This window comes from Vombatus ursinus, unplaced genomic scaffold, assembly GCF_900497805.2.
Source record: "Vombatus ursinus unplaced genomic scaffold, bare-nosed wombat genome assembly UNPS02014870.1, whole genome shotgun sequence".
Lineage (NCBI taxonomy): Eukaryota > Metazoa > Chordata > Mammalia > Diprotodontia > Vombatidae > Vombatus > Vombatus ursinus.
This window is the reverse complement of record NW_020954648.1, coordinates 10,120,546-10,136,241: the sequence shown is the minus strand read 5'-3', so window position 1 is coordinate 10,136,241 and position 15,696 is coordinate 10,120,546. Positions and strand designations below refer to the sequence as shown.

Below are 15,696 nucleotides of genomic sequence, written 5' to 3'. Positions count from 1 at the left end.
CTCTCTCTCTCTCTCTCTCTCTCTCTCTCTCTCTCTCTCTCTCTCTCATCACTAAGATGCTTCTTGCCTAGATTATGTCATGCATTTGAATGGACAGCTCATTGAGTTTGACCATCTACCTTGACTAGGCATTACAGATTAATAATAAATTGGATCTGCAATTGAATAACCAGAAGAGATTAAGCAACTAACTCACTTGGGGCAGCTAGGTGGGGCAGTGGATAGAGCACCAGCCCTGGAGTCAGCAGGACTTGAATTCAAACCCAACCTCAGTCAGACACCTAACACTCACTAGCTGTGTGACCCTGGGCAAGTCACTTAACCCCAGTTGCCTCACCAAAAAAAAAAAAAAAAAAAAAAAAAAGCAAAAACAAGCAACTCACTGACACAAGAGCCCATCTTTCCATTATGAAAATTTCCCCATATTTACTATAGGGCCATAGAACATGGAGCACTACAACCTCAAAATTACAAATGACTCGAAGTTCAGTGGAAGCAAGATGGTGGGTCTAACTGGCTGTAACATATTACCAAGGGTAAGCTATAGCCAAGGAATGATATAAAAGAAATTAAATAAAAATAAATGATTACAATCATTTTGGAGAGCAATTTGGAAGTATGCCCAAAGGGCTATAAAAATGTGCATACCCTTTGACCCAACAATAGCACTTCTAGGGCTGTATCCCAAAGAGATCATACAAATGAGAAAAGAACCCACATGTACAAAAATATTTATAGCAGCTCTTTTTGTGGTGGCAAAGAATTGGAAATTGAGAGGATGCCCATCAATTGAGGAATGGCTGAATAAGTTGTGGTACATGAATGTAATGGAATACTATTGTGCTATAAGAAATGATGAACAGGCAGACTTCAGAAATGCCTGTAAAGACTTGTATGGTCTGATGCTGAGTGAAGTGAGCAGAACCAGGAGAACACCAACAGCCACATTGTGTGATGACTAATATTGATAGACTTATACAAGGATCTAAGACATCTCCAAAAGCCTCATGATGGAAAATGCTATCCACATCCAGAGAACTATGGAGTTTGAATGGATATTGAAGCATACAATTTGCTATTTTTGTTTTTCTTCTGTTGTGGTTTGTTTCTCTTTCTGGTGGTTCCTCCTATTGGTTTTAATTCTTACTTACAACATCACTAATGTGCAAATATGTTTAATAAGAATGTATATGTATAGGCTATATCAGATTACATGTCATCTTGGGGACGGAGGTGGGGAGGGAGAGGGAGAAAATTTAAAACTCAAAAGCTTATGGAAGTGATTGTTGATAAATCAAAATAAATTAATTTAAAAAAATAAATGGTCAAGGACATGTGTGACAGGAAAGGGAGGTGTTCATGCAAAGAGAATGAGGAATAATCAAGCAAAAACCTAAGCCCTGTAAGAAAAACCTTTAGCATGTTGAGAAAACTCTCTATATTCCCAGTACTTGGCTGGCACATAGTAGGCACTTAAATGCTTGTATTGATTTGATTTCACTTGGATTTAGAGAAGGGCATGAATGAGAATCACATAGGTATGGATATGGTTGCAAGGTATAAAGCAAGGTATGGCTAGGTTGGGACCTACAGAGGGAATACTATCACTGATGAGAATTTGGATGGATTAAGTACTGAAATAAGTCAATTTTACAGACGGTCTTTAGTGGGGTGCCACAGAGCATTGTCCTTGGCCTTAATCTGTTCAATATTTTCACAAATGAGCTAGATGAAGGCCCATATGCCATGCTTATCAAATACATGAAGAACATGGAGGAGGGAGGTATTTAGATATTGAATGCCAAAGTCGAGATCCAAAAATATCTCAACATATTAGAACTATGAACTGAGACAGGGAAATATTATACGTATGTGTGTGCGTGTGTTTGTGTGTGATATGTTGGGGGCAGCTAGGTGGCACAGTGGATAGAACACTAGGCTTGGAATCAAGACAACTCGTCTTCCTGAGTTCAAATCTGGCTTCAGACACTTACTAGCTGTGTGATCCTGGGCAAGTCACTTAACCCTGTTTGCCCTAGTTCTTCATTTGTCAAATGAGCTGGAGAAGGAAATGGCAGACCACTCCAGTATCTTTGGGAAGAAACCTTCAAAATGGGGTCATGAAGAGCTGGACACAGCTGACATAACTGAACAGTAACAATAAATATGATAATGCTATGTGCTATTTGTTGTTCAGTCGTTTCAGTTGTAACCAACCCTTCATGACCCCATTTGAGATTTTCTTGGAAAAGATACTGGAGTAATTGGCCAGTTTCTTCTCCAGTTGATCTATTTTGTCAGACAATCAGAGGTTAAGTGACTTGCCCAGGGTCACACAGCTAGGAAGTATCCGATGCTGGATTTGAACTCAGATCTTCAGATACCAGACCACTGAGCAACTGGATGCCTCTGTTATATACTGTAGTAGAGACAATATAAAATATTCTAATGCTATAGTATAATAATATCTATTATAGCATATATAATGCCATATTATATGTGACATAATATAGATTTTTATAATATGAGTTATATAATTTATAGTATATTATGTCCTATGATATTTATGATATCTAAAGTCCTACACAGAGGTTAAAAAACTACACAGGTATATGAAACAGAAAGTGTGGCTGAACCGCTCAGGTGAAATACGATGTAGGTGGTTCGTTGGACTTCAAGAATTATCAGTGTTGCGTGACAGCTGAAAAACCTAACGTGCTATCAGACTGCACGCAAAGAAAATAAAGACTTTGGAATGAGGGAGATTATGGAGGAGATGGATGCTCAGGTACAGGGTGAGCTAGATGACCTTTGAGGTCCCTTTCAACTCTGAGAGTCTTGTAAGACATTCTATTTGTGTGACAATTTATAGTACCCAAAGCACTTTGACACCCACTGTCTCACTTGATTCTCTAACTCACTTTGTGAAGTGGACAGCAGAGATATCCTTTATTCATCTGTCAAGCAAAGAAACTGATGTTCAGGAAAGTTGAGTGACAAGTCTAAGATCTATGCAGCTTGTAAGTGGCTGAGTGAGGAATCAAACCCAGGTGTTCCACCATTCACATTTAAGGCCCTTTCTGCTGTGCCATAGTTTCCTCTCAGGTCAAGAATGATATTTCAGGGGCAGGTAGGTGGCACAGTGAATAAAGCACTGGCCCTAGAGCATCAGGAGGACCTGAGTTCAAATCCAGCCTCAGATACATAATACTTCCTAGCTGTGTGACTCTGGGTAAGTAACTTAACCCCAATTGCCTCACACACACAAAAAAAAGAATGACATTTTGGTTGATCCCCATTTTGGCCCTTGCACAGTCCCCAAGCAAAGAAGAGGCTAGCTTCTAAAGTGTAAGGTTTTTTGTTTTATAAACAAGTCCTTAATTTAGTTCAAGTGATCAAACACAAAACCAAACACAAGAAAGGAGAGAATCAACTATGAAACTGGGACTCCACCATTAGCCTATCAGCCTCTATATGGCCTGTCTGCTGGGATGTTTCCAAATCACCTAGTTCTCCAGTTAGTGAATGAAAAACTTAACTAATTCAATAACAGCATCAAAAGGGATAGTTAGCAGCATGCAGAGAACTAGGTATTGAACTGCATAAAAAGAAATAGCTCAAATAGTTAGATCCTAACTTTTTTCACAGATGTTGGAATTAAACCCAGCCTGTACTTACCACGTGTCTACCATGTGCCAGGCACTGTGCTAGGTGGTGGGGGAATACAAAGACAAAATTGAAACTGTGCCTGTCCCCAAGGATCTTCCACTCTAATACAGGAAAACAACAGGTACACGGAGAGGTCAATACCAGTCATATACAAAGTCATTGTTGGGATCTGGCTAGGGGATCAAAAGTGAACTGTGTTCGAGGTCGCAAAGGCTAAGCAAAGCCTGGTACATCATGAGTATAAAGCATTTGCGGTGCTCTGAAAGAAAAAAAATCCCGTGATCTCTCAGTGATCTTAGTCTTCATTATGGATTATCTCCCAAATCTGGTTGCAATATTATTTCAGTGCCTCATTCTGCTTGTAGTCCAAGAGACCTTTTAATCAGAACACTCTCTAGACCATCATTTACTAGCTATTGAAGGTTAACCACATTTTAAAGGTAATTATTTTAAAATCTGTTTTGTGTGTATGTGTGTGTGTGTGTGTGTGTGTGTGAGTGGTATTTTCAATCACCCTTGCCATGCTCAAGTGTTAACAAGGCCAAGGGAGAATAACCTAAGTTGGAAGGTATCTTTGAGATCATCTAATCTAACTCCTCATTTTGCAAGTGAGGAAAATGAGACCTAGAGAGGTTGCCTAGATTGTCCTTTTAAAAAAAAAAACTGCCTTCTAACTTCACCTTTCCATTCGTCTGCTGGTGAATTAATTTTTTTGAAATGTAATTTCTGATGGGTAGAAAGAAATATACCAAGTTTTGGCCACATGATTACATCTTAATTTTGTAATTAGATGTCTTGATTGTCTAATTAAAGGACGAGAAGTCTGTGCCTAATTGCGCATACTAATTGTTATGCAAGTCCATGTTCTAATTATGTGACTCCATTTACAAATATACTGCTTGTGTTTCTGCACAAAACTCAGACGTTTCCAATATGCGGCACTGGTATAGAGGAGCTTGGATGAGCTCGAGCACTAAACTGTGCCTGCTTTCAGCTGAACAGACTCACGTGAGCATCAGAAAACTGGGCTCCCACTTGCAAGACTTGAAGGTGAAACCATTTTCAGCAGCAGATTCAGAGAACCCTGGAGTGCAACCCTGTGACGTTTCTGGAAGGAGCAAGGCTGCCCTGGACAGTGAACAGACAGACTGGCTGGGGTGGGGGAATGTAAATAATCATCGTAAAAGATAGAAGCTTTGGGGAGAGGGGTTGAGTCAAACAGGCAGTTCCTCCAATGCACCCTGTATCTTGCCTTTTGATCTAGCATTGACCTCCCAGATTGATTTGGTTCCTCATTCGGCTTGATTCACCGGATTTCAGGCCTCTGAATCCTGGTACTCATTTGGATTATTTTTGTTTAGTTCCCAATTTGGATACTGCCTCTCTCCAGAGGGAAATTGCCCTTCCCTCCCCCCTTCAATTTTTGCCTAACCACTGATACATGTGGTTTGTACAGTTTGTACACTTGGCCCTGCCCTAGGAATTTTACAATACCAGAATGCATTTGCAAAGAAGTACAACTCTCTCCTATCTCTATTTCTATGCTCCTCTCCTATCTTTTGGTGCCTGCTTTTACTTGTCCATCAGTTACCCAGAGTTCTCCTGTTATACTCTGGATATACTTCACTTGGGGCCCATCTTCCACCAAAGAGCTCTGTCCTCTTCCCCTTCAAAATTCTTATTCCTTCTGCAGCATAGGTGTTAAGAGGAGGCAATGTGCCATAACAGAAAGAGCCCTGGACTGAGAGCTGGGAAACCTGAATTCTAGACTTGGATCTGCTACTAACTAGCTGTATACCTTTGGCAAATCATTTTATCCCTTTTAACCTTGGTTTTCTTATTTATAAAAAAGAGCAGACTAGGCTAGATCTCAAATGTTCTTCATAGCTCTCGATTCAGCAATTTTACCAATTTATTAAGGACCTGCTATGTGCAATGCATTGACATTCCATGATTCTCCTTTTGCCTTTTTTTGGTATACCCAGTGCTTAGCGCAGTCCCTGGCACATAGTACAGCTAGGTCCTGATAAACTGCAAATAATGATTCCCCTGAAGTGACTACATGATTAGAATTCACATTGCGTATTTCCACTGGGTTGGAACCAATGATCATATTTTACATAATTATAACTTCAAATAGTACAAATTCAAATCAGGTGACCCAAGGAATTGTTGTCAAGTCATTTTAGCTGTGTTTGCCTCTTTGTGACCTCATTTGGGGTTTGCTTGGCAAGGGTACTGGAGTGGTGTGCCATTTCCTTCTCCAGTCCGTTTTATAGACGAGGAACTGAGGCAAACAGAGTTAAGTGACTTGCCCAGGGTCACACAGCTAGTAAGTGTCTGAGGCAATATTTGAACTCAGGAAGATGAGTCTTCCTGATTCCAAGAGCAATGCACCAACCTAGCTGCAGCTTCACAAGGAATAATCGAACCAATTGGCACATAGCAGGTACTTAATAAACAGCATACTGGATGACTATCAGAAGCCAAATTATTCTTTATCATCTTCATCAGCATTTATAGCATTCCAAACCAGGAGAGCTACATAAACTTGTTCCCCACTCTGGCATCTTACCATCTGAAATAGATTCCCCAAGATGAAGGACATACCCAGAGAACTTACAGACAATGCTTTATCCATGGGAAAATAGATAATAAATGCATGAGACCCTCACTTCATGTAAAAGTGATATTCCTGAAAAGCTTCTGTGAATATAATTTTGTAAAAAACAAAAAACAATTATAGCTTAAATGTACTAAAGGCTATTAGTTGGAATTTTTTGTAGAAGCAAAGAATCTTTTCCCCAGTATCATAGGACTTAAGAGTTGGAAGGGGCATTAGAAGCCATCTGGCCAAGCTTCCTCATTTTATGGATGAGGAACCATAAGTCCCTAGAGGGGAAGTAATTTCTGTTAAGTTCACACGGTTAATATGTAGCAAGCTCCCAATTCAAAACCTGGTCTTCTCACTCTAACTCCAGGGCTCTTTTCATCATACTGCTTCATCTCTCTTATTGTATCTTTTATGTAAATATGGATTTCATAAATTGCATTTGCTTAAAGTGGTATATACCTGAAGACAAGGCAACCCATTTGTATTATGAATGACTCAAAGGATGAGTGAAATTAGTGATCACAGGAAAATAGATTTTTCTAGATAGGCAGAGCCATAACACCAAGGAATTGGGTGCTTCCATTCAAGTCAATTTAATTCAACAAACACTTATTATGAAAGAGAGGTTAAGACAAACCTTTCATAAGGTGAATAGGATGCATTGGGTGAGAGATTGTCCATTAGATACCCAAACAGCCAGGCATATGAGTTCTTTCTGTAAAAGAAAGTCTGAACAGTACATTGAGTGACTGTCATAGCAGCTAGCATTTACATAGTGCTTTAAGCTTTGCAAAGCACAGCTTTTTAAATGTGTTAGATAATAGGATCTCATCTGAGCCTCCCAACAATCTTACAAGGTAGATTCTATAGTTCTGCTCATTTTTTGTTGTTGTTGTTCAGTGGTCCAGCTGTGTATGACTCTTCATGACCTCATTGGCTCGCCAATACTGCCATGGGGTTTTCTTGGCAAAGATACTGATTTGCCGTTTCCTTCTCCAGTGGATTGAGGCAAACAGAGATTGCAACTTGCCAGGGTCACAAAGCTAAAAAGTGTCTGAGGTCAAATTTGAACTCAGGTCTTCCTGACTCTAAGCCCAGCACTCTATCCAATGAGCTACCTAGCTGCCTCTTTTCCCCATTTTACAGATGAGGAAAATGAAGCTAAGTAACTTGTTTAGCCCCAGATTTTATTAGAAAGGCCTCTGATGTATCCCCATTACAGATAATAATTATTCTTGATTTTAAATAGATAGTACTTATCATCTTAAGGAAAGATTCATGAATTTTTTTTGTTTGTTTGTTCGTTTTAACAGGAATGGCTTAGTAACTTGCACAGGGTCACACAGCTAGTAAGTGTCTAAAGAGGGATTCCAACTCAAGTCTTCCTGAATCCAAATTTAGCTCTCTATCCACTAGGTTACCTGGAAGCCTCAGTGAGGTTAAACTGTCTTAGTATAATCTGGCCCTTTATGGCATGGGCTGAGTTCTCCAGGGTACCATCAGAGGCCACTCAACGTGTGGAACCATGAGCCAATCAGCTTCTAGCAAGTTGAGGAATAAGTGGGAGCTATGGTTCAGAACAAAGAGACTGGTAATGGGTAACCCCCCAATACTCCAATAAAGAGGCACAGGGGGCTAGATGTAAAAGGTCGTGTCTATGTTACATAGCAACTGGGATCAGAGAGCTGGGCAACAGCAGGATCCGGATGCAGAAACAAAAATCAGAGTCAAGGGTCAGAGCAGTAAATAAGCAAGACAGGAAACAAGGCAGGTCAAGAAAAGGAGTTTGGAACAGTGGCCAAAAGCCTGCAGCAATTTGTTATGCTTCGTTCGTTGGGAGGTGTCTTTGGGCTTTTAAGCTAGTGACACAGACCTCCTCTCACACATTCTCCTGCCGAATCACTCAACCGAGCTGTGGCTCTGCTTCATGTTCCCTCCGCCCCCAGGGCACAGGTCCTGTGTGAGGACTCCTGAGGGTTCAGAACTGTGCCAATCAGATACCTATCTCTGCCAGTTTACCATCAGTAGGCCACAAAATGCCCTTATCTCTGAGTGGGACCTGGAGAGCATTCCAGTTTCACAGTTCTGAGCACCAGGGGAGTGCACCAGAATCCACTTGGCACCAGCACCCATTTTTATGACATTCTAATTATTCCAGGGTTCTATGTGCAAAGGCCTGGGAGTCACAGCTAGAACGTTTGTTCCCCACTATCACACTCACTGACTCGCATCTTACTTCCACACATATTCTTTGAGTGTGACAGCCTGGGTGCTCCTCAAGCTTCCACAGAGCCCCACCCGCTTCCACAGGACGTAGTGTGGTATGGTGGGCAAGGCACTGGAGGCCACAGCACCTCCATTCAAGTCCTACTTCTGAGACTCACACCCTGTGTAACCTTAAATCACTGAATTTTTTTTCAGCCTCATTTTTCCTATCTGTAAAATAAGGAAGTTTTAGTTTAGTTTCCAGTCCTGACTAGATGGTTTTTGAGCTCCTGCCTAGATCTGTGATCCTATGAAGCCGGAGTGTGCGTGTACACATATATACATATATACGCATATATATGAGTAGGGGATGAGAGGCATTTCAAAGAGAATATGTAGAAAATTTTGACTTACTTTCCAATTGATGAAGTCACCAAATTTATGGTGTACCCGTGGAGAAGTATATCCTATTCTTATTTTTAACTTCATAAAAAAACCTATTTTATGACTCGTGTATATGTATAATAAACTCTAGAATTTATTTCCTTTTCTATCGAATATAGGTGAGGGAGGGTTCACTGAAAGCCAAGGTGCATGGGAATCAAAGAATGTGCAAAACCCTGGACTAAATGATCTCCAAGTTCTCCTTGAGCTCCAGATCCATGATACCAATAGCCATCTCTCTGTCCTCGACTCATTCAGATTCTCCTGTTACCTGTCACAAACCCTGTCACAAACACCTGGGGGCCAACTTCCAACTATGCCTCTTCTATCCACTATCAACATCGGGAAAATGTCTTGACGCTCTTGTAAGAGAGCCAGGCAAGGAAGACTTGATCAATCTGATGAATAACCCAAGGTCGAGTGGATTGGATACAAGGGTCTTTGTCTGAAGGGCACATCCCATGAAGCTTTATAGGATGTAGAGAATGCCTATAACTGGCTCCCAGTGATGGCATCTGCCTCGAAGATGAAAGGCAGCTGAGGTGCTGGGGAATCTGATTTTTATAGAAAGGGTCTCCATTTCTGGCCCTGCTACCCAAATGGTATATTCTTTAAAAGCCAGCTGAAAACAACATAAGCAAAACCCTTGTAACAAACACGTATAGTCAAACAAAACACATTCCCTCATTGATCTTGTCCAAAAATACATTTCTAATTCTGTATCTATATGGAGATGCTCATTTTATTTGGTATTGCTTAGGTCCAGAATAAAAAAAAAATCTAATTTAAATTAAAAAAAAAATCAGGTTGGGAAACCAGTTCAGGCCCTTTCTTCAAGCGCTTTCTCTCCTTTAGGCTTCCAGACAAGAATGCAATAAAGAGGGAAGAGATTTCTCCCTTCCCCAGTTAGTTATTCAATAAGCTTGATTAATACACGCTTACTTATGTGCATTTGTTATTTAGTTGTTTTTCAGTCCTGTCCAACTCCTCATGACCCCACTTAGAGTTTTCTTGGCAAAGATACTGAAGTGGTTTGCCATTTCCTTCTCCAGCTCATTTCACAGATAAGAAACTGAGGCCAACAGGGTTAAGTGGCTTGCCCAGGGTCATACAGCTGGTAAGTGTTTGAGGACAGATTTGAACTCTAGAAGATGAGTCTTCCCAATTCCAGACCTAGTCTTCTATCCACTGCACCACCTAGCTGCCCCTACTTAAGGGTCAAGCACTATGCTAAGTGCTCAGGATGGAGAGAAAAGCACAAACAGTCCCAGAGGCCAAGGAGCCTCACCTCATTCCAGAACATAAAATAGTGACTTGTAGGAAAAGCACTTGGTGAGCAATTTATGTTTACTCCAGGGTCCAGAAGTTTCTGGGCCTCAGCTTCCTTGATGCCTTCTGATTTTCTATCTTCTTTTCTGAGCACATATCAGAGACCAGAGATTCTAAGAGCAGTCTTTCACAGCCACCCTGGAGGTAAACCTCAAACCTCAAACTTCTAAATGAAAGAGTTTCCAAGAGATCTAGAATTCCTGAGTTTGGTGGTTGAGGTACCAACCTCCTAGAAGGCTGTTTCTCCAATGGAGAGCTCTTTACAGAAGGGGGACTGCCAATGGAAATCACTCTGCAGCCCAATGATGCAATCCACATTGGGATGGGGCAGGAAATCAGAGCCTTGTCAACCCCACTAATTCCATGCATATCTCAAAGTGTCTTTACTTACAAGGAGGATCTGTCTTTTCATGTGTTCATAGGCTCTTAGGATCTTCTGCAACTTCTCTATTTTCCGTGTTGAGTGAAATAAAGGCAAACACTCAATACCTGTATTGTACACTGAGTGACCTTGCTTAAGTTGGAGATTCACTCTCTGTTTGATAGGTAATATAGGCATGAATCATACCTGAGCTTTATTTTCCAGATTATCCCATATTAATTTGAGGACAGAGCAATGAGTCAAAGAGAGAAACTGGTCCTTTAAAAGGTGGGAGGAGATAGATCCAGGAAGAATGAGGAGGAGGTAGTTTTTGTTATGTTATGTTGTGTGTGTGTGTGTGTTTAAGAAGAAAGCAGCTAGATCTGAATATTCATGGTCTATTCAATTTATCCTTGTCTATATGACTTTTCCAGCTAGGAGTCTGATTTTTCATTTAATATATTTTATTTTCACTTTTAATTTCATAAATAATTTTTCATTTTATAAATGGTATTTCATTTTATAAGTATTTTTAATGTTAGAAAAGTCCTCTCTATGGCATGTAGATAATGATGTTATAAGGCAAGTAGAATGTAGATTGTAAGTTGCTAAGGCACAAGGAATGGTTTCATCTTTGTCTTTATATCTTGACAGCTAGGTGGCACAATGGATAGAGTGCTGGGCCTAGAGTTAGGAAGACTCCTCTTTCTGAGTTCAAATCTGACCTCAGGCACTTACTAGCTATAAGACCTTGAGCAAGTCACTTGACCTTGTTTGTCTCAGTTTCCTCATCTGTAAAATGAGCAGGAGAAGGAAATGGCAAATCACTCCAATATCTTTGCCAAGAAAACCCCAAATGGGGTCATGAAGAGATATCTCAAGCTAGCACAGCGCTGATCCCAGCAAAGACTCAACCTTTCCCATGATATTCTGTCATGGGACAAAATTTTCAAACCCAAAGCGGTGTATTTTTTGCCATCTTCCCTCTCTCACAAATGGGATGTCTCTGCTCTGAGTATTGGGCTTTGCCAGGGCAAGGGCACCCCTGTGCTGGTGATTAAGAAAATGCCGGGGAGGCAGCTAGGTGGCGCAGTGGATAGAGCACCAGCCCTGGATTCAGGAGGACCCGAGTTCAAATTTGACCTCAGACACATAACACTTACTAGCTGTGTGACCCTGGGCAAGTCACTTAACCCCATTGCCTAGCCAAAACACAAAGAAACAAACAAACGAAAACAAAACTAAACAAAACGCTGGGGTAGGGAAAAAACAGTTCCTTTCTAGGGACTGAAACAGAAGTGGAATTGAGATTTGAGGTCAGGTTGATTTAGCAATGGAGTTTCTTCAGAGCCCTGAAATCTGAGGGCTAGGTCAAGTGGGGCAGCAGCAGCAGGAATAGAGGAAAGCCAAGAGTTCAGTACTAGATCACAAAGTAAGATGGAGGGAGTCTGGGGGATCTGAATCTTTTTTTTGTCTCCCCAGAGTTTGGGGGTCTTATTGCAATGCTTTTATTTCGTTCCCCCACACTTTTCTCATGTACCAGGAGCTCTGGGACCTCTGCTGACTCACCAGCACCACTAAGGCCACAGGGTGGACACAGTTCCCACCCAGACCACGGCTGGTGCCAGGGAGGAATCTTGCTCCTCTCTTAAAATCAGAGGAGAATTAAACCATCTGAAGCTCATTGCCTTGCATCCAGTTCCCCGGAATTGCAGAGACCTGGTCTATATTAGCTATTTGATTTAGTCCCACTCTTGACAGGTTTGCTCTAGAAATGGAAGATTCAGGATCCTAATATTCTTTCTAATTATCCTGGCAAAAGCTCATCATCAGCTCACGGTCACCAGCAATCAGCAGATTAGGAAATTGTGCCTGGGCTGACACAGCTGTTCTGAATTTTATTTCAGAGGGCTGCTGTCTGCATCATGGGCTATTCGAATATCAAATGATGATTGTTGAGCCTAGCAAAATGATAAATTGTTTGTGTGTTTACTCTTTTATCTCCAAGGCTAATTTTTAAAAAATCAATATGATTCCCTAGTGAGAACAAGTTAATAGAAAAGCCATTAGGTTGAGAATAGAAGCATCAAAACAGCCATAATAAACTAACTAATTTGTAGCTCACTGATGAACATTAGCTGTAAGGTAATCACTTCTATTAGGGGTTGAACTGGGTCTTTGCAGGGTGAAGGTAAAATTGCTTTGGAGAAAGTTAGAGCCTTGAAAGGTCAAATGTACTAGGAATTGCCAAGGAAGGTAGTAGCAATACCAGGGACCACAGGTGTAAAGGAAAACCCATGTAGAATTGTTTTTTTTTATTATATGAGCTGTTTGATTCAAATTATTTTTAAATACCCAGGAAAAAATGCCTTGGCAACTGAAGATTGAATGAAAAATGAGCGAATATGCATTTATTAGGGTCTTATTCTGTACCAAGCAGTGTGCTAAGTGCTATATATATAATATACGTGAAATAAATATACATGATATAAATACAAAAGCATAAACAGTCCTTGCCCTCAAGAAGCTTACATTCTGGGGTGCCTAGGTGGCACAGTGGATAGAGCACTGGCCCTGGAGACAGGAGGACCTCAGTTCAAATCTGACTTCAGACACTTGACACTTCCTAGCTGTGTGATCCTGGGCAAGTCACTTAACCCCAATTACCTCACTCCCCCCCCCCAAAAAAAGCTTACATTCTTACAGAGGAGGACAACATATAAGGACCAGTCAGTCAGTAAACATTTATTAAGTGTCTACTGTGTGCCAGGCATTATGCTTAGCATTGGAGAGGCAAATAAAGGCAAAAGGCAGTTCCCGCCCTCCAGAAGCTCACAATCTAGTGGTGAGATATTTTGATTTGGAAAGTTATAAGCATGGTGAATACAGCCATAGGGCAGTATGACAAACCTTGACCAGTAGTGATGGAAAAAATGGATTTGATAATGGTTCCAGAATAGGAAGGGGGGATAGAGCTGGAGGGTATCCATAGAGTAGAAGTAAAGTTGGCAGGAAGATGACCAAGGAGTGAAAAGAAGCACAGATGGGGCCACCTCTGTACAATGGATTATGTGAGCTTTGGGCTTGTCTCCAAGGAGAAAAAGGACTCGGGCCAGGTATAAACTATGGACCTGTTCTTACATTTGTCACCCAAAATTTACCCATTCTTTTAAATATTTATTAAGGACCTATCATGTATAAAGACCTACCACCACTGTAGTAGACATGAGGAGGTGGGGGTGGACAAATTTAAATGAGGTATAGTCCCTGCCCTCAAAGAGTTTGTAGTCATTTGGGAAAGGTCCACAAATAAATATAACATAACTTAGACATGATGAATGCCTAAGAGAAAGTGCTAGGGGCACAGGTAAGATAGAAGCCACTACCAGCTTGGAAGGATCAGGGAAGGCATGGGTGGCAGTGACTAGAGCATTAGACTTGGTTTCAAGGTGATCAGGTTCACCTCCTATCTCCAACTCACCTAATCTGTATAACCATGGCCAAGCCCCTTAACTGCTCAGTTTTCTCCTCTATAAAACAGGGATAATAAAATCTGTAGCAATGCCTATGTCACTGGGTTGCTGTGAGGATCAAATGAGACAGCATGTGAGGACTGTTTTGTTTACCTTAATAACTGAGCATAACTGCTGGATGCTTTATGATTCAGGAAAGGGATGGCCCTTAAGGAAGAGGTGGGCTTCCTAGTGCCTTGTATTGAGGTGAATGCCACTAGAGGCACTCTATGCATGTACCAGATCCTTATATCTGGGAGACTACCCACCCCCTGAAAACTAAAGGAGAAGAGTGTGTAAATGTCCAGAGGGTAAACTCCAACTGTGAAAACACAGGCCAAGGGAGAGTTATTTACAGATACTAAAAGCAACTGGATTCATTCCACCAACTACTTTATAATTAATGGGTTGTTTTCAAAACAATTGGTTATTTGGCCAACTTGATCTGGCATGGAGGGGGGGAGGGTTAGTTTAAAATCAGTTTGTATGTATAGACACATAGTTCAAAACCCTCCCCCTACAGCCCAGGATTTATGGTACAAGTAAGAAAAGATGGTATGATGATTGAGCACATCTGTTGCAGGCATAATAAGCACACCTGTTTATAGTCATAACAAAACTCACCCTCTTTGGAACTTGGGGTCCAGCTATACTGGGAAAGTGAAAACACAAACTTGCCCTGACTACAGCTTCCTCTTGTATCAGCAGTCCAGCAATGACCCACCAAGCCTAGTTATATTTCTTCTAATAATCAGAACCAAGAAAAGGACAGTGCTCAAGTGAGAGAGGCCCCAAGGACACAGAAGAAGCAGAGACTCAACAGAGATAACCCCAGAGCTTAAGAGGAGGCACATGGCAGAGACTTAATGTGGAGACAACCAACCATAGAGCTCTTAGAGGGAGACTAGAACCTGATAGAACTCTGTGCCCAGACTCATGAAAAGAAATGGAAGTCAGCAGTCAAAAGTCAGAACAAAATAGGGCTGGACCACCCCATTCAAGAATGCAGAGCCCAGCCCTGGCACAAACCCCCAAAACAGGAATTTGAGTCTAGAAATATGAGTAAACAGAAGAAAACACTGAGCATTTATGAAGCAATATTTTAGGTCAAGGGTTCCACAAGAGGAAGTTTTAAAGGAAAAAGTAACTCAACAACTATAAGTAGAATCAAATGGGATGATATTTATAAAGCACTTAGCATATAGTAGACACTTAATGAATGCTTACCCTTACCATAATAGTCAAGCAAACAAATTCTTGCATTAACCACATCCAAAAAATATGTTTCAATCTGCATTCTGAGTCCCTCACCTCTCTATCAGGAGGTAGGAAGTCTGTTTTATCTTAAGACCTTTGGAATCATGGTTATTGTGTTGATCAGTGTTCCTAAATGTTTTAAAGCTGTCTTTACAATATTGTTGTTACAGTATAAATTGTTCTCCTGGTTCTGCTCATTTCAATCTACATTAATTCATACAAGTCTTTCCATATTTCTCTGAAATCATCAGGCAGCTAGGTGGTACAGTGGATAGAGGGCTGGACCTGGAGTCAGGAAGACTCAT

The 15,696-nt window shown here is 41.0% G+C and overlaps 1 protein-coding gene across 2 annotated transcripts in view; it reads right to left on the bottom strand.

Moving 5' to 3' along the window:
• Positions 1-15,696, bottom strand: part of TBXAS1 (thromboxane A synthase 1) — a 231,123-nt gene that overhangs the window by 175,658 nt on the left and 39,769 nt on the right. The window lies entirely within an intron of this gene.